Here is a 22,064-nt window from a genome sequence, read left to right on the forward strand (position 1 = left end):
CCGACAAAGACCGGGAGCTCCCTTGGAGGGACTCCGGGCGCCAGACTTGTGCGCCCCTTGATTGTGTTTTTGCGTGAAAAGTTTTAAAGTTTTATAAAGATGTTGTTTTACAGGTGCGAGCCTTGCCGAGAGGCTAAGGCAGAAAGAGGGGAGGAATGTAAGGGGTGGACGGACCCCTTACAAGGAGGTGCAGTTCCCCCCTGAAGAGGCCCCATGCCGGGGGTTGTTCAAAAGAATGTTAATGTTTTTATGCTTTATGTGATTAATGGGTTTTCCCTAGATGTCAGAAGGGGGCGGCTGTCCCCATAGAAACAGCACAGGAGAAAGGAGGAGCCAGACAGAAGGGGGAGGGTGAGAGAGTGCTGTAGGGAAAGAAAGTTTGAGGTTGAGGCAGTTGATTCCGGGACGGGGGAGAAGGAGCAACGGGGGCAGAGTGTGGGAGCTATGGTGGCAGATAGCGAAAGAAAGGAGAAAGAAAGTGTCCTAGACGGTGAAACAGAGTTGTGTGGGTCAAGTCTGCGGTAGCCGGAGCGAGAGCCTAGGTGAACCAGAGTAGCCGGGCAAGGCCCCTGAGAAGAGAAGACAGGAGCAGTTTTCCCCAGCAAGGGCTGTGAATCAACGCTGCAAGATTTGTGCCTCTGTTGTGACGATACGTGCAATAAAATGCCTTTTGATTCAACTGATGCCTGCCTGCGGAATTTTCCTGTGTCTGCCAGCGTCCTTCCTTCATCCACACTCTGCCCCACAACACGATCCCCTGTCCCAAAAGTGACGGCTGTGCCGGGGGTTAGCCTGTCGCAAAAAGGGGCCACGACTACAACCCCCGAGGCACCCCCCGGCACCCCGTTACAGTAAGACCCCTCCCCAACCCACCACCCAAGGGGATGGGCCAGGACAGAAGTCATAAACTCTACCAACAAATACAGACAGAGAGGGGTAACAACAAAACACAGGCACACCTAAAACCAACACCAGAGGACAACAAAAGGTGTACAGGGAGGGGTAACAAAGGAAAGGAGAAAGTAAGAAAACTGGATACTTTCACACACCAAAGCAGCAACCTCACAGCTCCAGGCCTAGCTCCAGACTGAACTGAATAACAGTTACCCTCTTTAGGGAGCAGAGGGTATTTATCCAGACCAGAAGGATAACACCTGGGCAGAGTTAGTGTTCCTGCTGCTGGCAAGAAGAACTGACATTAACCATGCGACTGCCATTAGAAAAATACGCGTTTAATGTGTAAGGCCTCATAATAAAAGAGACTTCAACCCTGAGCCTGTCACTAGTCTCCCAAATAGACGACCGTGACACAACCATTACGGATCCATTGAGACAGTCTGTGATTTGAGGAGCTGAATTGCTGTTCCGGGACTTTGGCTGTATGTCCCAACTAGAGATGACTGAATCAAAAACTTGCTTCAGCGGTAAAGACAGTATTGGCTGTCGGAAGAAAAACTGAGAACCATCTCCTATATGCCAGCCTCTCTGGCACCTCTTCTATATCTTCATTGTGGTTTGAAGCATTCCTGACTTCGCCTTAGGCCTACTAACCAAAAGAGATACAAGGGATGCTGGCAGGTATGAGATGATTCAGAGAGTTAAGCTGGTGTCACACACAGCGACAACGACAACGACGTCGCTGCTACGTCACCATTTTCTGTGACGTTGCAGCGACGTCCCGTCGCTGTCGCTATGTGTGACATCCAGCAACGACCTGGCCCCTGCTGTGAGGTCGCCGGTCGTTGCTGAATGTCCAGCTTCATTTTTTGGTCGTCACTCTCCCGCTGTGACACACACATCGCTGTGTGTGACAGCGAGAGAGCGATGAAATGAAGCGAGCAGGGAGCAGGAGCCGGCATCTGGCAGCTGCGGTAAGCTGTAACCAGCGTAAACATCGGGTAACCAAGGGAAGGCCTTTCCCTGGTTACCCGATATTTACCTTCGTTACCAGCCTCCGCCCTTGCTGCCAGTGCCGGCTCCTGCTCTGTGCACATGTGGCTGCAGTACACATTGGGTAATTAACCCGATGTGTACTGTACCTAGGAGAGCAAGGAGCCAGCGCTAAGCGCGGCTCCCTGCTCTCTGCATATGTAGCACAGCGACGTTATGATTGCTGCTTCTGCTGTGTTTGACAGCTAAGCAGCGATCATAACAGCGACTTACAAGGTCGCTGTTACGTCACAGAAAATGGTGACGTAACAGCGACGTTGTTGTCGCTGTCGCTTAGTGTGAACCCAGCTTTACTGTCCTTGTCCTATCATCATGAAATACTGTCCCGGGGACAAACATACGTTTGAATACAACAGTGGTGGAGGGAACGGACAGATTCCTGATCTTACTGAATGACCCTCAAGGACCTTCAGATTTTGTAACTTGCAGCAGAAAAAAAGGACATAGACAAGTGGGATGCTCAGGTGGGGACATCATACCTTGTACAGGGATCACTGTGAGGAAATCATACTGCATAGAGGGACTGTGCGTGGCATCACACTGTGTGCTAGAGACACAGACTGCATCATGATACTGTCTAGAGGGGACTACTGTGTAATCCGGTTGTGGTGTCATTATGCTGAGTATGGGGACTGTGGTAAGCATCTTACTATGTGGGGAACAATTAGCAACAACCAGGACAGTTAAAGCAGACTTATATAAGGTAAAAGGCAACAACTTCAGGGACATATTGAAACAGCAGAAAAAAAGTCTTTAAATTTGCCTTATATTACATCATATCCCATGGCCCAAGAACCACCAACACCAAAGTAAGTTGCACATAGAAAAACTTTAATTGGTTGGGTCAAGCATATAAATATTACATGGGATATAAAAATTGTGACAAGTAAGAAGGTTAAATGACACATAAGAGCGAATAAAGAACCCCATGTGGGGCTGCATGGATCAAATTAGGTGCACACAAAAGGGTGTACTCCCAGCAGGGCCAGTGTAAGTGCCTTTTACAAAACGCAGGTTCACCTAATCAGGAACTCTAGGCACATTACAAATAAATGAACAGGAATATATTCCCAGCAGAGCCAGTGTAAATGCCTATACAAAAGATAAATTCACAGTCAGTGACAGAATAACACTTTAATAGATGACAATACGCATGTTACTCACACACATCATCCGGTGAACAGGGATATGTTCCCAGCAAGGTCAGTGTAAATGCCATTGCAATAAACAGGTTCACAGTGAGTGATAGAGTAACACTTAAGTATATGAACATAGGCACACTGCCCAGGCATCTAGTCCAATGGACAGGGATATATTCCCAGCAGGGCCAGTGTACGTGCCTATATCATAAACAGGTTCACAGCAAATGACAGAGTAACACTTTAGTGCATGACAATAGGCACATTACACAAACACATGGTCCAGCGAACAGGGAAGTATTCCCAGCAAAACCAATGTAAGTGCCTTTCCAAGTTCACAGTAATGACAGGATAACACTTAGTACATAATCATAGGCACATTACCCAAACACATAGCCCGGTGGATATTCCACCAATTATAGCACTCACATGCAGTCACACAAGGGGAAAAAAGTCCCAAGACTTTTTTTCTGCTGTTTCAATATGTGGGGAACATTATAATGTGTGGGGGCTGTAAAACCATAATTCTGTTTGGAAGAAGTCTTGGAGAGAGATGAGCGAACCAAATGCTGTTCATATGCTGACCGACCACTCGATTGAGCATTGCTGTGCTCGGGTGCGCTTGGTGCTCCGCCCAGTGCAATCCACTTGCATTCTCTGAATGGCTCACCCTGGGGATATAAACAATGTTTTCTGATGTAGTGTGTAAGAAAAGAAAAAAAATAATACTAATTTCCAACAACCCGCTCTCCGGAAGTGATCTGTTTATGGCCGGCTGTATGTGGGCAGAGAGCCAAACTACCCAATCAGTGACTTCTAATAGAGTTCAGATCAAATCCAGGTGCCGAACTGAACTTTTTTTTGAGTACGGATGAACCCGCTGAACCCGAACTTCCACAGGTCCGCTCATCACTAGCCTTAAGGGGGCTTTATACGCTGCGACATCGCTAATGTGGAGTCGTTGGGGTCACGGAATTTGTGACGCACATCCGGCCGCATTAGCGATGTTGCTGCGTGTGACACCAATGAGCGTTTTTGCATCGTTGCAAAAACGTGCAAAATCGCTCATCGATGACCATTCTCGATTATCGTTACTACAGCAGTAACGATGTAGTTCGTCGCTCCTGCGGCAGCACACATCGCTATGTGTGACGCCGCAGGAACGAGGAACCTCACCTTACCTGCCTCCCGGCCACTATGCGGAAGAAAGGAGGTGGGCGGGATGTTACGTCCCGCTCAGCTCCGCCCCTCCGCTGCTATTGGGCTGCCGCTCAGTGACGTCGCTGTGACGCTGCACGGACCGCCACCTTAGAAAGGAGGCGGTTCGCCGGTCACAGCGACGTCGCCGGGCAGGTAAGTATGTGTGACGGGTCTGGGCAATGTTGTGCGGCACGGGCAGCGATTTGCCCGTGTCGCGCAACAGATGGGGGCGGGTACCCACGCTAGCGATATCGGGACCGATATCGCAGCTTGTAAAGTAGCCTTTAGGCATTATATTGTGTGTACGGAGCACTTTTGGAATCATACTGTGAGGGGGGCTGTAGGGAGCATAATTCTGTGTCGGAGGTATCATGTTTTGTAGGTCGGGAAATGTGGGGGACATCATACAGAATGTGGAGACACTGGGAACACCATACTGTGTAGAATAAGTTGGGGGGCATCATTGTCTGTGGTGGGTAGTTGTGGAGGGTATTGCGCTATATGGGAGGTACTGTCAGAATTATCACTGTTTACAGAGGAAACTTTGGACATTGTATTGTGTATGAGGACACTGGAAAAATACTTGGAGGGGGTGGCTGAAGGGGCATTATTGTATGTAGTGAGTAACTGTGGGGGTATTATGCTGTGCAGGGGGGACTGTGGTGATACTTTATACTGGGTGGCAAGGACACTGGAGGCATTATATTATATGAGGAGGAATGTGGGAGGCATCATACTATGAGTATTGTACACCAGGGGGATCGTAAGGGGCATATTACTATGAAAGGTACTCCGGAGGGCAATATTAGGAGCCATAGGAGGCATGAAATGAGTAGCGTACTCTGTGGTAACACTAATGGTCTCACTAGCAGAATATTACTATGTTGGTGCATATAAAGGACTGAGCGAGGTTAAGGAAGTGGCATAAAATAGAAATTGTGTCCTTTTTTCCTAGTTTTCTGATTTGGGAGGTAAAGCGTCAGGCAAATTTCTCTCACATTCACGCGTGCCATGCAGGCTTTATATAGTGTCAAGGTAACAACCTGTCTCCTCCCCTCAATGTGACTCCTCCCCTTCATGTGACATCATCACAGGTCCTGTAAGCACAGAGCAGACATACTGTATATATACCAAGCCAACAAAGCCACAACCAGGACGCAGCACCGAGTGAATAAGCATATATACAGGTTTTTCAATACTGTGGTGTTATTGGCCCATGTTTGAGCACCCGCATTAATGTGTGTACAGGCGGAATAAGGCTTAGCTTATATTAATTCAATTGGAATCCGCATTGGTATCTAATACATATTGTATTCTCGCTCACCCATTAGAAGTGTTTCTAATTAATTGCTCATTTCATGTACGGTTAATTCCATGGTATGACATTATTGGTTATGGTCTCCCCTACATTTTGGGGCCCTGCTTACTCGGTGCTGCCTGCTATTAAATATCTGCCATAATCTTATTGGTTATTATTTTAATAAATAAACCCCTGTTTAAATTGTATTATGGATTGATAGCTACTAGTACGTGGTGTAGATTCCGGCGATCTGCAGGTGTCATCATTGAGATATAACCACCATCATCCTCACTCTGCTTATCTGAGCTGCAGGTGTCAGCATTGAGATATAACCATCATCATCCTCACTCTGCTTATCTGAGCGGCAGGTGTCATCATTGAGAAATAACCATCATCATCCTCACTCTGCTTATCTGAGCTGCAGGTGTCATCATTGAGAAATAACCATCATCATCCTCACTCTGCTTATCTGAGCTGCAGGTGTCAGCATTGAGATATAACCACCATCATCCTCACTCTGTTTATCTGAGCTGCAGGTGTCATCATTGAGATATAACCACCATCATCCTCACTCTGCTTATCTGAGTTGCAGGTGTCAGCATTGAGATATAACCATCATCATCCTCACTCTGCTTATCTGAGCTGCAGGTGTCAGCATTGAGATATAACCATCATCATCCTCACTCTGCTTATCTGAGCTGCAGGTGTCAGCATTGAGATATAACCATCATCATCCTCACTCTGCTTATCTGAGCTGCAGGTGTCAGCATTGAGATATAACCATCATCATCCTCACTCTGCTTATCTGAGCTGCAGGTGTCAGCATTGAGATATAACCACCATCATCCTCACTCTGCTTATCTGAGCTACAGGTGTCAGCATTGAGATATAACCATCATCATCCTCACTCTGTTTATCTGAGCGGCAGGTGTCAGCATTGAAATATAACCATCATCATCCTCACTCTGCTTATCTGAGCTGCAGGTGTCAGCATTGAGATATAACCACCATCATCCTCACTCTGCTTATCTGAGTTGCAGGTGTCAGCATTGAGATATAACCATCATCATCCTCACTCTGCTTATCTGAGCTGCAGGTGTCAGCATTGAGATATAACCATCATCATCCTCACTCTGCTTATCTGAGCTGCAGGTGTCAGCATTGAGATATAACCACCATCATCCTCACTCTGCTTATCTGAGCTGCAGGTGTCAGCATTGAAATATAACCATCATCATCCTCACTCTGCTTATCTGAGCTGCAGGTGTCAGCATTGAGATATAACCACCATCATCCTCACTCTGCTTATCTGAGCTGCAGGTGTCAGCATTGAGATATAACCACCATCATCCTCACTCTGCTTATCTGAGTTGCAGGTGTCAGCATTGAGATATAACCATCATCATCCTCACTCTGCTTATCTGAGCTGCAGGTGTCAGCATTGAGATATAACCATCATCATCCTCACTCTGCTTATCTGAGCTGCAGGTGTCAGCATTGAGATATAACCATCATCATCCTCACTCTGCTTATCTGAGCTGCAGGTGTCAGCATTGAAATATAACCATCATCATCCTCACTCTGCTTATCTGAGCTGCAGGTGTCAGCATTGAGATATAACCATCATCATCCTCACTCTGCTTATCTGAGCTGCAGGTGTCAGCATTGAGATATAACCACCATCATCCTCACTCTGCTTATCTGAGCTACAGGTGTCAGCATTGAGATATAACCATCATCATCCTCACTCTGTTTATCTGAGCGGCAGGTGTCAGCATTGAAATATAACCATCATCATCCTCACTCTGCTTATCTGAGCTGCAGGTGTCAGCATTGAGATATAACCACCATCATCCTCACTCTGCTTATCTGAGTTGCAGGTGTCAGCATTGAGATATAACCATCATCATCCTCACTCTGCTTATCTGAGCTGCAGGTGTCAGCATTGAGATATAACCATCATCATCCTCACTCTGCTTATCTGAGCTGCAGGTGTCAGCATTGAGATATAACCACCATCATCCTCACTCTGCTTATCTGAGCTGCAGGTGTCAGCATTGAAATATAACCATCATCATCCTCACTCTGCTTATCTGAGCTGCAGGTGTCAGCATTGAGATATAACCACCATCATCCTCACTCTGCTTATCTGAGCTGCAGGTGTCAGCATTGAGATATAACCACCATCATCCTCACTCTGCTTATCTGAGTTGCAGGTGTCAGCATTGAGATATAACCATCATCATCCTCACTCTGCTTATCTGAGCTGCAGGTGTCAGCATTGAGATATAACCATCATCATCCTCACTCTGCTTATCTGAGCTGCAGGTGTCAGCATTGAGATATAACCATCATCATCCTCACTCTGCTTATCTGAGCTGCAGGTGTCAGCATTGAAATATAACCATCATCATCCTCACTCTGCTTATCTGAGCTGCAGGTGTCAGCATTGAGATATAACCACCATCATCCTCACTCTGCTTATCTGAGCTGCAGGTGTCAGCATTGAGATATAACCATCATCATCCTCACTCTGCTTATCTGAGTTGCAGGTGTCAGCATTGAGATATAACCATCATCATCTTCACTCTGTTTATCTGAGATGCAGGTGTCAGCATTGAGATATAACCACCATCATCCTCACTCTGCTTATCTGAGCTGCAGGTGTCAGCATTGAGATATAACCATCATCATCTTCACTCTGTTTATCTGAGATGCAGGTGTCAGCATTGAGATATAACCACCATCATCCTCACTCTGCTTATCTGAGCGGCAGGTGTCATCATTGAGATATAACCACCATCATCCTCACTCTGCTTATCTGAGCTGCAGGTGTCATCATTGAGATATAACCATCATCATCCTCACTCTGCTTATCTGAGCGGCAGGTGTCATCATTGAGATATAACCATCATCATCCTCACTCTGCTTATCTGAGCGGCAGGTGTCATCATTGAGATATAACCATCATCATCCTCACTTTGCTTATCTGAGCTGCAGGTGTCAGCATTGAGATATAACCACCATCATCCTCACTCTACTGACCTGAGCAGAGACCTGGATCTTTATCTGGTTTTAGAATCAGTGAGATATGTGCTTCCAGAGACTGTTTAGAAAGGGATTGGATTTAGAAAGGGATTAGGGATTGGATACTGAGATGTCATTGAAGACCTTAGTCACAAATGTGGCCAGTTGGGATGCAAATGTCTTATAAAATGTAACCGTAAAGTTGTTCGGGCCTGGGCTTTTACTGGAAGAGGCTAGTTTAATGCCCTCCTCCGAAAACGGTTGTTCTAATGTGTCCTGAGTATCGTTTTCAAGTAAAGGGAGGGCCGTGTCCAAAATATACTGGTCTATTCTTTTTGCTCTGTGGGAAGGGGACATGTCAGCATATTGACCTTTAATATTATATAACGCTGTTTCTGCAATTTGTTGCGATTTAATAACCTCTGATCCAGACGAGGAACAGATTACAGGTATATATGTATTTGTCAGTTTGGGGTGGATACTTTTTGCCAGGGGACGCCCACATTTGTCTGCAAACTCGTAAAAATAATTTTGGAGTCTATCTCTATATCCAGAGTTTTGGTCTAAGGGTATGTGCGCACGTTGCTTTTTACCTGCTTTTTACCTGCTTTTTTGCTGCTTTTTCTTCTGCGCTGTTTAATGCCAAAATGGATGTGTTCTTCTATTCAAGCAAAGTCTATGGGAATTGGGAATTTGGGTTTCTTGTTCACACTATGTTGTTCAAAATGCTGCCTTTTTGTGGCAGAACTTTGGTCAAAAACTCAGCTTTGCAGTGCAAAACCCAAATGGCAAAAACAATTGACATGTTGCTTCTTTGAAAAGCTGAGTTTTTGACCAAAGTTCTGCCTCAAAAAGGCAGCATTTTGAACAACATAGTGTGAACAAGAAACCCAAATTCCCATAGACTTTGCTTGAATAGAAGAACACATCCATTTTGGCATTAAACAGCGCAGAAGAAAAAGCAGCAAAAAAGCAGGTAAAAAGCAACGTGCGCACATACCCTAATAGCTTCTTAAGATCCTCTCTTAATTTTTAATTTAATGAGAATAGAATCGATGGAATCTCTTTTATGCGCCTGTTCCAGACATTGGATTTGGCTCAGCAATTCTTGGGTGTACTTGGCTCTTTCCCTTTTTAATTTTTAATCTTGTGCCCTCCCTAAACAGTATGTCCCTGAGTACGCTCTTCAAGGCTTCCCATTGAGTAGAGAGTGGGGTTTCCTCATTTTTATGGACTGAGATGAATTCACCATTGGCCCGTTCCACTGCTTTCAGGGTCTGTTCATCCTGCATCAAGTTTAGATTAATGCCCCAATTCCAAGCTTTAGAGGGGGCTCCAGTCCGGTGTAGAGTCAGAAAGATAAGGGAGTGGCCAGACCAGGTCATGGTGCCAATGGAGGCAGACGGATCCCAACTCAACATGTGATGGCTTATAAAGAAGTAATCAGTTCTTCTGTATGAATTGTGGACTGCTGAATAAAAAGTGTAATCTTTATCCTTGGGATGTAATATCTACCAAATATCAACTTCCTGCATTTTAAACAACCTATTTTTCAGTGGTCTTATCTGTTAGGTCAGAATAAAGGCCTTACCAGCTGAGTCCATATTTTTGTTCAGGGTCAGGTTAAAATCTCCACCTACAATAAGGAGGCCTTCCATAAAACTCTCTAGTCGTCCCATATACTGCAGACACGCTCTCACTTGGTCCTATTGGGGAGGTAAAAATTTGCAAGAGTATACATTTGATTCATTATTCAGAGCTTTAAAAGAAAAAACATCTGCCACCTCCATCCACCTCCACCCCCAGGACCTCATGTGGCACACTTTTATAGATAGCTATTGTCGAGGGCGGGGGCCAGCTTCCCCGTCGCGGGAGCTGCTCGGGGAGATCGTGCCTGGATCCGGTGCCTTCTCCTCAGTGGCTCGAGCGGGGCCGGACCCGGAGCTCGAGCAGCGCTCCTCGCCCACGAGTGAAAAGAGGATTTGGGATAGATAGAGTTTGTGACGCCACCCACGGGTTGTGGTGATGGTGGGCACCACCGCTGCTGGTGATGGGGTTCCCGGGAGCGATGGCGGGGAGCAGCTAGGTGTTGATCCCTCCGTGGGTAGGGGCTGTTTGTCCCGGGGCCCGGTGGCTGGTTGGATTCTCGTAGGATGGGGGCTCACAGGGTGCAGGGTCGCGGTGCAGCGCGGCGTGGTACCGGATGGCACTGGTGTACTCACTCAGACACAGACGAACAGAGTCTCTGGTAAACCAAACGGCTGAATGGACGGGGTCCACAGCCAGCTGCAGTGTTCTCCCTGGATGGGTTGATGGTGGCTGTCATTTCCCTGCACCTGTGTTTGTATGTTGACTCCAATGCCTGGGCACCGGTAGTCCGCTCCCCGACGTATATGTGCCGGAGGAGCCCCTTTGCCCGCAGACGCTAGCCCTTTGGATCCCTGGCCCTTGGCGGTGGCGCTTATCCGAAATGGTTGGGCTGTTGCCTTCAATCGGGACTTGGTTGGGAATGAACCTCTAAGGTCCAGACCGCAATCAGAGAATTTGACTAGAGGTTGGCTTTAAGCCTAGTCGGGGCTGAGTACCCTGCTTGGTGCTTGGCTCCAATCGGCTCCCCGGTTCGGTACCGGCGGGCCACCGCCCGACCCCGGTCCTACGGTTCCGCTGACCTTCGCCAACTCCTGCAGACGCCACCACCGTCTGCCGACCTTGCTGGAAGTGCCCGGGCTCTGACCCGGACACACACAGTTCTTACTCCTCACTCCTGCCCAGGACTGGACTCTTTGACCACCACTGGACTAACTGACTAACTGACTATGTTTTTCCCGCCTCCAGGCTGTGAACTCCTCGGTGGGCGGGGCCAACCGCCTGGCTCCGCCCCACCTGGTGTGGACATCAACCCTGGAGGGTGGCAATAAGGATTTAATGTTTGACTGGTGTGACCTGTCCAGGGAAGGGGATGTATGGTGTTGTGTAGTGACCTGTGACCCCTGGGGTCCAGGGCGTCACATTCCCCCTTGGTTTAATGCAGACCATCTGTGGGCTGCCCATCCACCACCAGTTTTATTTTTCTGAAAAGATATAAAAAACACGGGAATAAAACATGTAAACATTAAGAAGTACTTTTCATTTCTTCCCTTACGGGAGGCACATTCTTGAACCGTTACAATCGGGAACATTTTTATTAATAACAGGGAACGGGTCCATGTCCTTCCGCTTTCCCACCCAAGCAACCTAGACCTTGATGCTGCCCCTAAGAAACGGGCAGCACCCCTTTTCCCCAATCCGGAAACAGGAACCTGGCCCAGGCTACCCAAGCGGGAACGGGTATGGTGTCTCTCACCCGGCAGTCACTCAGGGGCCCCACGTCCAAGGGGACCCCTGACCCGGAGGATGGTCACCGGTACTGGTGGTGACCGGACCCCAGCCTGCTTCTGCTGCGGGTCCTTCCTCCAACCAGCCTCTCCGGAGACTGGCAGTTGTGGGAAGGGCAAGTGGAAGAGAATATTTAAAAACCCAATAGTTTTTGGGTGGCCTGCAAGTTCTCGGCCTTGTTCTTTGGGGAGTGGGGACAACAGGGGCAACATCAGTCCCAACGGGGACGGGCGCTTCAGCAGCCAACGGGCTACCTTTCAACACTCTTTTCTTTAAACAGCGATCTCGTGGCGCAGCTGCCGTAGCTGCCGCTCTCAGTATGGAGCATCTTCAACCTGCTCCGGGTCAGCTTGTGCGGGGGACGGGCCCAGCTGGAATCCCTCCGTGCCGGCTACAAACCGGCACCTTCAGTAATGAGGGACCCCGCTGTGACGTGGCCTGTTCTGCCGCTTGGCAGCTACATGCCCGCCGTGCCTCAGCCGAGGCCATGTGTCTGGGAGCGGGCATCGGGACTTGCGGTGCTGGCTTCGGGTCGAAGATCGCCTCCGTTGCGGCCGGGAGGACTGCCGGGGCCGTTGTCATCTCCGTCGCAGCCCACAGGTTATCCTAAGTGGGGCGTGTCTTTCAACAGTGGGTCGGACACGACCACCCACACAGAACAATAGGACAAAGGACAGCATGTACAAGGTGCACTATTTACGTATATATTCAAGGGTCTCATTAAGAGTGACATCATTGTATTAAGAAACTTTCTAATACAGTATAAACCCTAGAACTATATTCCCCATAAAAAAACTAGGATCTCTTGGCTTAGCTGATCACAACTGGTGCAAAATAACTTTAAACAGTTCTGTTATGATATTCAGTCAGAGGAACCAAAAAAACCAACTGTATACCGGAAAAAGAGGTCAGAAAAAATGAGTATAGAAACCATCATATCATTACCCTTCCGATGATTCAGTGTTCAGTGTCCCTGGGCCCAAAGCAATGATCTGTGAGTCTGCGGGCTTCCTGTCGCAGTTGAGGCTGGGATGCCATTCTGTAATGGCTTGGTTGGGCAGGCGAGTCCAGAGGGAAGGCCGGCCAATCCACCGGCAGAAGTCCGAGACTTTCCTTGAATGCTTCCAGGTCTTGTGGGCTTCTCAAAAGAAAAACTCCATTTGGATTTCGGAGCTGTAGTTGAAAGGGGAAACCCCAGATATAGAGAATGTCCCGTTCCCTCGGTACTTCCAGGAGTGGATGAAGGGCTCTGCGTTTAGCAAGTGTAGTTCTTGAGAGGTCCGCAATGAACTGAAGCCTGGCTCCATCAAAGTTAAAGGAACCTACTGCTCTGGATTCCCTCATGATTTCCTCTTTGATATGGAAGTAATTTACTCGACAACTTATGTCCCTTGGGTTACTGGGATCTGAATTGCAAGGGTGGAGTGCTCGGCATGCCCTGTCAAGTAGGATCTCCTCCTCCTGGGGTCAGCCTAAAAGTGTATTAAAGATACCTTGCAGGGTTTGCTCTAGCTCCGTGACCTGCATTGGTTTGGGAATTCCACGTACTTGGATATTGTTCCTTCTATTGCTAAGTCTTCCATAATGTCAAAAGTATTTCAATTTGTTTAGTATGTTGGTCCATAATAGTGCGTGTTCACTCCGTTGTATAGCTAGTTGAGGAGGATTCCAACTGTGATGACATTATCGGAAACTTGGGTCATATCTGAATTAAGATTCCGAATTTCTGCCTCATATAAAGTATCCATGCTTGATAAGTAACCCTCCATATCTTTTTTTTGTAGGAAAGTTCAGTAATAAGTCCTTGAGCTCCTCCATAAGGGATTCAGCTTATGACAGGTTTGGCAAACCCTCTTGCAGGAGTTTGCGTCCGAGGCGAGGCGTTGGAAGGGGCCTAGGAGCTGGAAAGAGTCTCATTGTTGTTGCTCTGCATTTCTCCGCCTTGAGAGCAGGGGGACGGGTCCGGCACAGGGGCATTTACTGTCACATTGAGGTTCTGTTCCTTTTGGGAGTTAGGACTGTCCGTGAAGAATTTTTCAATATTTTCTGTTTTATTTACACCTTTATGCTCTGAATTGGAGGGTAATGGTTTACTGCTCTTTCTCCCCATATCCAGACCTCCAAAATAAATTAATTGCACAGAAAGCTTTTGATTGAAAGCAGGGACTCCTTTATTTTACATCAGATGGAGACCTTCCACTTTATTTAAGCCCTTAATGGTCCACTTTTGTGTATTTATCACCCCGGTTCAGTTCCTTCACTTCCCACTAGATGTCACTCTGGTTCTGTGTAGAGTCTGGTGATGGTGATAAGGCAATATGAGGCCCTTGTTCTCTGTATGGTGTTGGAGCTTCACCCAGCCCAGAGCCTGTGAGAGGGTATGGTTGCAGATGCCACACTGCTTAAAGGGAACCTGTCATCAGAAATGTTGCACTAAACCTAAAAGATTCCCCCTCTGCAGCTCCTGGGCTGCATTCTAGCAATGTTCCTGTTGTTTATGTGCCCCCTTTCTGACCAAAATAAAGACTTTGTAAAGTGGTACCTTTTTGTATTCAGATCTTGATAATGGTACACGGTGGCGGGCTCTCTGGTGGCCGTTAATCTGCCTACTGTCGCTTTAGGCCGTCCCCCATCGCACAATTTCAAAGAGGTGACGTGAGGTCAGCTGGCCAGCGTTTGCGCAGAACGGTGGAGGCGGCGGTGAAAGCGCGACCACGAGATTATGGGTGGGTACTTGCTGATGAAAATCACAGCGCCGCCCATAATCTCGCGCGTCACCACGCGTCACACTGCACATTGCAGTCCCGCGAGAGTGGCACGGCGCATGCGTGAGATTATGGCCACCCATAATCTCGCGCATGCGCAACACGTCACCAGCGGTCACACTGCACATTGCAGTCCCGTGAGAGTGGCATGGAGCATGCGCGAAATTATGGCCGCCCATATATGTTTTGAGGGGGAAATTGAACCCCGCGCTTTACAGTTATTCGCCAAAAACCTGCTTACATTAAAGTCAAAGGAGCTGGGAGCTACAGGTCATTACTAGCAGCTCTGATTAGTTGCTATAGCCAGCGAAGGACATTATTAGAGTAAGAGCTTATGTGTGAGGTAATATGATTTCAGTGGCAAGATGGATAGAGAGATTGAGAGAGACAGACAGAGACGGAGATAGAGAGATGCAGAGCGAGACAGATGGAGAGAAAGAGAGACAGACAGAGAGAGGTAGACAGACAGAGAGATAGACAGAATGGGAGAGTGACACTTTGTTACTATCCCGGGCAACGCCGGGCTCGCTCGCTGTCTCTCTCTCTCTCTCTCTCTCTAAACAAAAAGCCAAGTTTTTCAGCCTATTATTTTATGCTGAAAACACCCCCCTCAGCATATACTCGAGTGATTATTCTCACCTTTCCTCCGTTCCTGCTGTGTCCTCTTACGTGCTTCTTGTGGACTGCAGGCACATAGACCCCTGCTATGATTGCGACTGGTGCAGGGGTCGCCATTGTTGTCATCAGCGCTTTACTTCACTTGAATAATTTGCGGCATTAGTAATAGCAGCCAGGGCTGTGGAGTCGGTATAAAATGCACCGACTCCGACTCCTAAAATATATAATAAATTGGCGACAGTAGTGCAATGCAGAATGTGCTGAATATGAATAGGAATTTGGGAAAGTTATGAAATGTCCTATAAATGGCTGTTCTATTCCTGATCTCAGGCTACATTCACACAGCGTTTTTGCTGCATTTTTTGAAGATACGTTTTTCAGCTGCAAAAGCAGATCAGCTTTTTAAAAAACCGCATCATCTGAAAGGTTTTTGAGCTCATAAAGAATGCTTTCAATAGCAAAAGCAGATTTGAAAACCGCCACAAACTGACATGCTCATTCTTTGTGAGGATCTGTTTTTGAGCACAAAAACGGATCCTCACAAAACGATGTGTCTGAATGTCATGTCTTGAAACCCATTGCCTTTGCTGGGATGCCCAGAGTCACTACATTTCACTGAATTATTTTGCCATCGATGTTCGATATGTTTGTGACAAGAAAGAAATTGTTAGCAAGACACTGGCAGTAAAAGATAGTAAAGCTTATCACACCAGCCAGATTCTCCAGGCCTTAGTGGAAAACGTTCTGCAAGATTACAAACTCAAAAAAGAGCAGGTTCTTGCTATCGTAATGGACAATGCTTCAAACATGATAAGTACAATTAAACTGATGACTGAGAGTAATGAACAACAGCTAGAAGAAAATGTAGGATTTAGTATGTGTGAGATGGAAGGCCACAGAAGAACAGCAAAATGATACTTTAGGATTAGATGATCTTGTTGAAGCTGCTTCAAAACACTTTCATATTCATCACATGCGCTGTGTTGTCACACGCTGCAGCTGGCAATAAGAGATAGTCTGCAAGAGGGACCCAATTTCACACATCCGGTTTTTCGCCGGTTTGGCAGATGCAGCGCACTCCAGTACAGTGTATACAGTACAGTGTCAGCGCGACAAACGCCGGTCACATGCTATGTTATGTTATGTGACCCGGAAGTTGCGGCGCTGCCACTGTACTGTATCGTACTGTACTGGCGTGCGCCACATCCGCCAAACCAGCGAAAAGCCGGATGTGTGAAACTTGGCGGACGTGCTGGAAATCTGATTGGAAAAGTGAGGAAATTGGTTATTGCCGCCAGAACCCCTAAAATCGATTCCATCTTGAAGAGACGTGCTGGGAAATGGGCAATTGTTGATCAAGCCACTCAGTGAGGCAGCACTTATTTATTGACTGAGCGATTGCTTGAACTAAAATCATTTCTTATAGATATGGTGAACCCTCAAGTAACCTTAAATGAAGGTCAATGGACACAGGTGGCTGAATTGAAGGAATTGCTTAATTACCCATTTACCGTGACTAAAAAATTACAAGCTGAGGATTTAACTCCTGGCATTTTCATAAGGAAGTGGAAGAACTTGCTATTTTGCCTGTCCCAAAGAGGAGGTTTAATCCCAGATGGCATTTCTGCTTCAATAAAACGGAGAGAGACACAACTATTGGAAAATAAAATTCTTCTGGCAGCTGTTTATGTGGACCCAAGTCATCGTATACTGCTTGATGATCGACAGCTTACTAAAGGAAAAGAAGCTTTGAGTGAGGTAGCAGTTAGGATGAGCGACTACAGGATTGCCAGGCAGAAGAAGACTTGGGGCCTGACAGTGCTACTGCTGCCATATCTTCATCCCCATTAGATGAGGAGTTTAACTTTGACAAGTATTTGGATGACATAGAGCAGGCAAAGCATTGCCGCAAGGAAAAAGATTTCACTCCGTCTCCTATAGCAGCTGATTGACCAGATTTCAGTAAAATTTTTCACTTGCTCTCAAAGAAATAGAAAAATTCAATTATTCATCAAAACTGACTGTGCATGAGGCAATTCCTTTATACCCGGAAATTGTTAGAGATGTTGCCCATGTGGTTACGGCTTTGCCTCCAACCCAAATTAGTGTAAAGAGGTTGTTCTCTAGCCTTAAAAGTATTAGGTCAGATTTGAGGTCATCTGCGAAGGAGGATCTGATGGAAGCAATTCTATTTCTTAGAACAAATTCATAGACTGCGCAAATGTTATTTAGTATGTTTTTGTTGAAAACTGTTTTTTGCCACTTACATAGTGTATTACATAGTGTTATATACAGTCAGGGCCAGAAATATTTGGACAGTGACACAAGTTTTGTTATTTTAGCTGTTTACAAAAACATGTTCAGAAATACAATTATATATATAATATGGGCTGAAAGTGCACACTCCCAGCTGCAATATGAGAGTTTTCACATCCAAATCGGAGAAAGGGTTTAGGAATCATAGCTCTGTAATGCATAGCCTCCTCTTTTTCAAGGGACCAAAAGTAATTGGACAAGAGACTCTAAGGGCTGCAATTAACTCTGAAGGCGTCTCCCTCGTTAACCTGTACTCAATGAAGTAGTTAAAAGGTCTGGGGTTGATTACAGGTGTGTGGTTTTGCATTTGGAAGCTGTTGCTGTGACCAGACAACATGCGGTCTAAGGAACTCTCAATTGAGGTGAAGCAGAACATCCTGAGGCTGAAAAAAAAGAAAAAATCCATCAGAGAGATAGCAGACATGCTTGGAGTAGCAAAATCAGCAGTCGGGTACATTCTGAGAAAAAAGGAATTGACTGGTGAGCTTGGGAACTCAAAAAGGCCTGGGCGTCCACGGATGACAACAGTGGTGGATGATCGCCGCATACTTTCTTTGGTGAAGAAGAACCCGTTCACAACATCAACTGAAGTCCAGAACACTCTCAGTGAAGTAGGTGTATCTGTCTCTAAGTCAACAGTAAAGAGAAGACTTCATAAAAGTATATACAAACGGTTCACATCTAGATGCAAACCATTCATCAATTCCAAAAATAGACAGGCCAGAGTTAAATTTGCTGAAAAACACCTCATGAAGCCAGCTCAGTTCTGGAAAAGTATTCTATGGACAGATGAGACAAAGATCAACCTGTACCAGAATGATGGGAAGAAAAAAGTTTGGAGAAGAAAGGGAACGGCACATGATCCAAGGCACACCACATCCTCTGTAAAACATGGTGGAGGCAACGTGATGGCATGGGCATGCATGGCATTGCACTGGGTCACTTGTGTTTATTGATGACATAACAGCAGACAAGAGTAGCCGGATGAATTCTGAAGTATACCGGGATATACTTTCAGCCCAGATTCAGCCAAATGCCGCAAAGTTGATCGGACGGCGCTTCATAGTACAGATGGACAATGACCCCAAGCATACAGCCAAAGCTACCCAGGAGTTCATGAGTGCAAAAAAGTGGAACATTCTGCAATGGCCAAGTCAATCACCAGATCTTAACCCAATTGAGCATGCATTTCACTTGCTCAAATCCAGACTTAAGACGGAAAGACCCACAAACAAGCAAGACCTGAAGGCTGCGGCTGTAAAGGCCTGGCAAAGCATTAAGAAGGAGGAAACCCAGCGTTTGGTGATGTCCATGGGTTCCAGACTTAAGGCAGTGATTGCCTCCAAAGGATTTGCAACAAAATATTGAAAATAAAAATATTTTGTTTGGGTTTGGTTTATTTGTCCAATTACTTTTGACCTCCTAAAATGTGGAGTGTTTGTAAAGAAATGTGTACAATTCCTACAATTTCTATCAGATATTTTTGTTCAAACCTTCAAATTAAACGTTACAATCTGCACTTGAATTCTGTTGTAGAGGTTTCATTTCAAATCCAATGTGGTGGCATGCAGAGCCCAACTCGCGAAAATTGTGTCACTGTCCAATATTTCTGGACCTAACTGTATAACACTATGTAATACACTATGTAAGCGGCAAAAAAACAGTTTTCAACAAAAACATACTAAATAATAAAATAACATTTAGTATATTGCTTATATTTAAGTGAAAAATGTATTGTAGTACAATGTGAACATCAGACATTTAATCATTTTTATGATACAATAATCAAGATATTTAGATAGAACATAAAATATATTTATTGTAATGCAACTTTAGAACACAAAAAACTGTAATAAATTGTAAATATGTAATACAGTATGTAATATATATATATATATATATATATATATATATATATATATATACACACAAGATATATATGCAATCTACTGTATATTACAGTGTTGTCATGATTCGCCTCCCTATCCACATGGCTATGGGGCGGAGCCTTCTCTCGGGCCTCACTTCCGGCCCCTGGATGCCTTAAAAGCTGACACTTCCAGTGAACCAGCGCCGGCTATAAGCTTAGCTCTGCTTTGCCTGTGATTGCTGGTCCTGTGAGTGATATCCTGATCTGTCTGTTCCTGTGCCCCCATGCCCTTGTCTGTGTTCCGTCCCCTGGTCGTCCCTCCTGTCCTGTGTCCCTCCTCCTATTCCCCACTCGGTTGCTTTCTCCGGTACTGACCTTAGCCTGACTTTGACTTCGCTTCTGCTCGCTCCTCCGGTCCTGCTTTTGCCCGTACGGTGTTTGACCCAGCCTGTCTGACTATTCCTCACATACCCTGCAGTTCTGCCTCTCAGCTGTGCTGATTAGGCAGTGCATGAGAACGCTGTGCATTTCCTTCCTGGTTCTCATTGCTCTGTGTAGTGTCATCTGCTGCAGAGCTCTGGCTCCCCCTGGTTGCAGCATAAAGCCCGCTACACACGCTTCAATATATCTCACAATCCGTCGTTGGGGTCAAGTTGTAAGTGACGCACATCCGGCATCGTTTGTGAGGTATCTGCGTGTGACATCTACTTGCGATCAGGATTGAACGCAAAACCGTTGATCGCAAACACATCGTATCATTCTCTAGAATTGAGCGTTTTGTTGCACGAACCTAGTGAATTGTAACGTGTGACATCCCTCATACGATTTCGGTGTCTGATGCTATGTGCGCAGGTGTGCGCTCTGCACCGCACCTTAAAAAAGGTCTGCTTCAGAGCGCAGCTGAAAAGCTGCGTTCTGAAGCGCCTCACAATGTCTGTCATTCACTAATCTCTGTCAGTCGGTCACTATCTCTGTCCCTCACTCTCTGTCCATGTCAGTCTATCCCCCTCTCTCATATACTCACCGATCCCCGATCCCCGACGCTGCACGGCATTCACACTGCTCCAGCGGCTTTTACTGTTTTGAAAAAGCCGGCCGCCCATTAAACAATTTCGTATTCCCTGCTTTCCCCGCCCACCGGCGCCTATGATTGGTTACAGTGAGACACGCCCCCCACGCTGAGTGACAGGTGTCACACTGCACCCAATCACAGCAGCCGGTGGGCGTGTCTATACTGTGTATTGAAATAAATAATTAAATAATTAAAAAAAACGGCGTGCGGTTCCCCCCAATTTTAAAACCAGCCAGATAAAGCCATACGGCTGAAGGCTGGTATTCTCAGGATGGGGAGCTCCACGTCATGGGGAGCCCCCCAGCCTAACAATATCAGCCAACAGCTGCCCAGAATTGCCGCATACATTATATGCGACAGTTCTGGGACTGTACCCGGCTCTTCCCGATTTGCCCTGGTGCGTTGGCAAATCGGGGTAATAAGGAGTTATTGGCAGCCCATAGCTGCCAATAAGTCCTAGATTAATCATGTCAGGCGTCTATGAGACACCTTCCATGATTAATCTGTAAGTGACAGTAAAAAAAACACACACACATGAAAAAATCCTTTATTAGAAATAAAAAACACAAACACATTCCCTCATTACCAATTTATTAACCCCCGACAAACCCTCCATGTCCGGCGTACTCCACAGTCCTCCAGCGTCGCGTCCAGCTCTGCTGCATGGAGGTGACAGGAGCAGCAGAAGACACCGCCGCTCCGGTCACCTCCACGCAGGTAATGAAGACAGCCGCGCGATCAGCTGATCTGTCACTGAGGTTACCCGCGGCCACCGCTGGCTCCAGTGACAGCGTGTAACCTCAGTGACAGATCAGCTGATCGCGCGGCTGTCTTCATTACCTGCGTGGAGGTGACCGGAGCGGCGGTGTCTTCTGCTGCTCCTGTCACCTCCATGCAGCAGAGCTGGACGCGACGCTGGAGGACTGTGGAGTACGCCGGACATGGAGGGTTTGTCGGGGGTTAATAAATTGGTAATGAGGGAATGTGTTTGTGTTTTTTATTTCTAATAAAGGATTTTTTCATGTGTGTGTGTTTTTTTACTGTCACTTACAGATTAATCATGGAAGGTGTCTCATAGACGCCTGACATGATTAATCTAGGACTTATTGGCAGCTATGGGCTGCCAATAACTCCTTATTACCCCGATTTGCCAACGCACCAGGGCAAATCGGGAAGAGCCGGGTACAGTCCCAGAACTGTCGCATATAATGTATGCGGCAATTCTGGGCGGCTGTTGGCTGATATTGTTAGGCTGGGGGGCTCCCCATAACGTGGAGCTCCCCATCCTGACAATACCAGCCTTCAGCCGTATGGCTTTATCTGGCTGGTTTTAAAATTGGGGGGAACCGCACGCCGTTTTTTTTAATTATTTAATTATTTATTTCAATACACAGTATAGACACGCCCACCGGCTGCTGTGATTGGGTGCAGT

General features: G+C 46.5%; 1 protein-coding gene across 1 annotated transcript in view; it reads left to right on the forward strand.

The window, feature by feature from the left end:
• The first annotated feature begins 5,413 nt into the window (after positions 1-5,413).
• The window catches only part of LOC142312898 (oocyte zinc finger protein XlCOF7.1-like), a 70,822-nt gene continuing 54,171 nt past the window's right edge, over positions 5,414-22,064 (forward strand). Inside the window, exon 1 of the mRNA XM_075351885.1 lies at positions 5,414-5,476. The gene's annotated coding sequence lies outside the window, so the exon portion shown is untranslated. The remainder of the gene's footprint in view (positions 5,477-22,064) is intronic.

Source organism: Anomaloglossus baeobatrachus, chromosome 5, assembly GCF_048569485.1.
Source record: "Anomaloglossus baeobatrachus isolate aAnoBae1 chromosome 5, aAnoBae1.hap1, whole genome shotgun sequence".
Classification (NCBI taxonomy): domain Eukaryota; kingdom Metazoa; phylum Chordata; class Amphibia; order Anura; family Aromobatidae; genus Anomaloglossus; species Anomaloglossus baeobatrachus.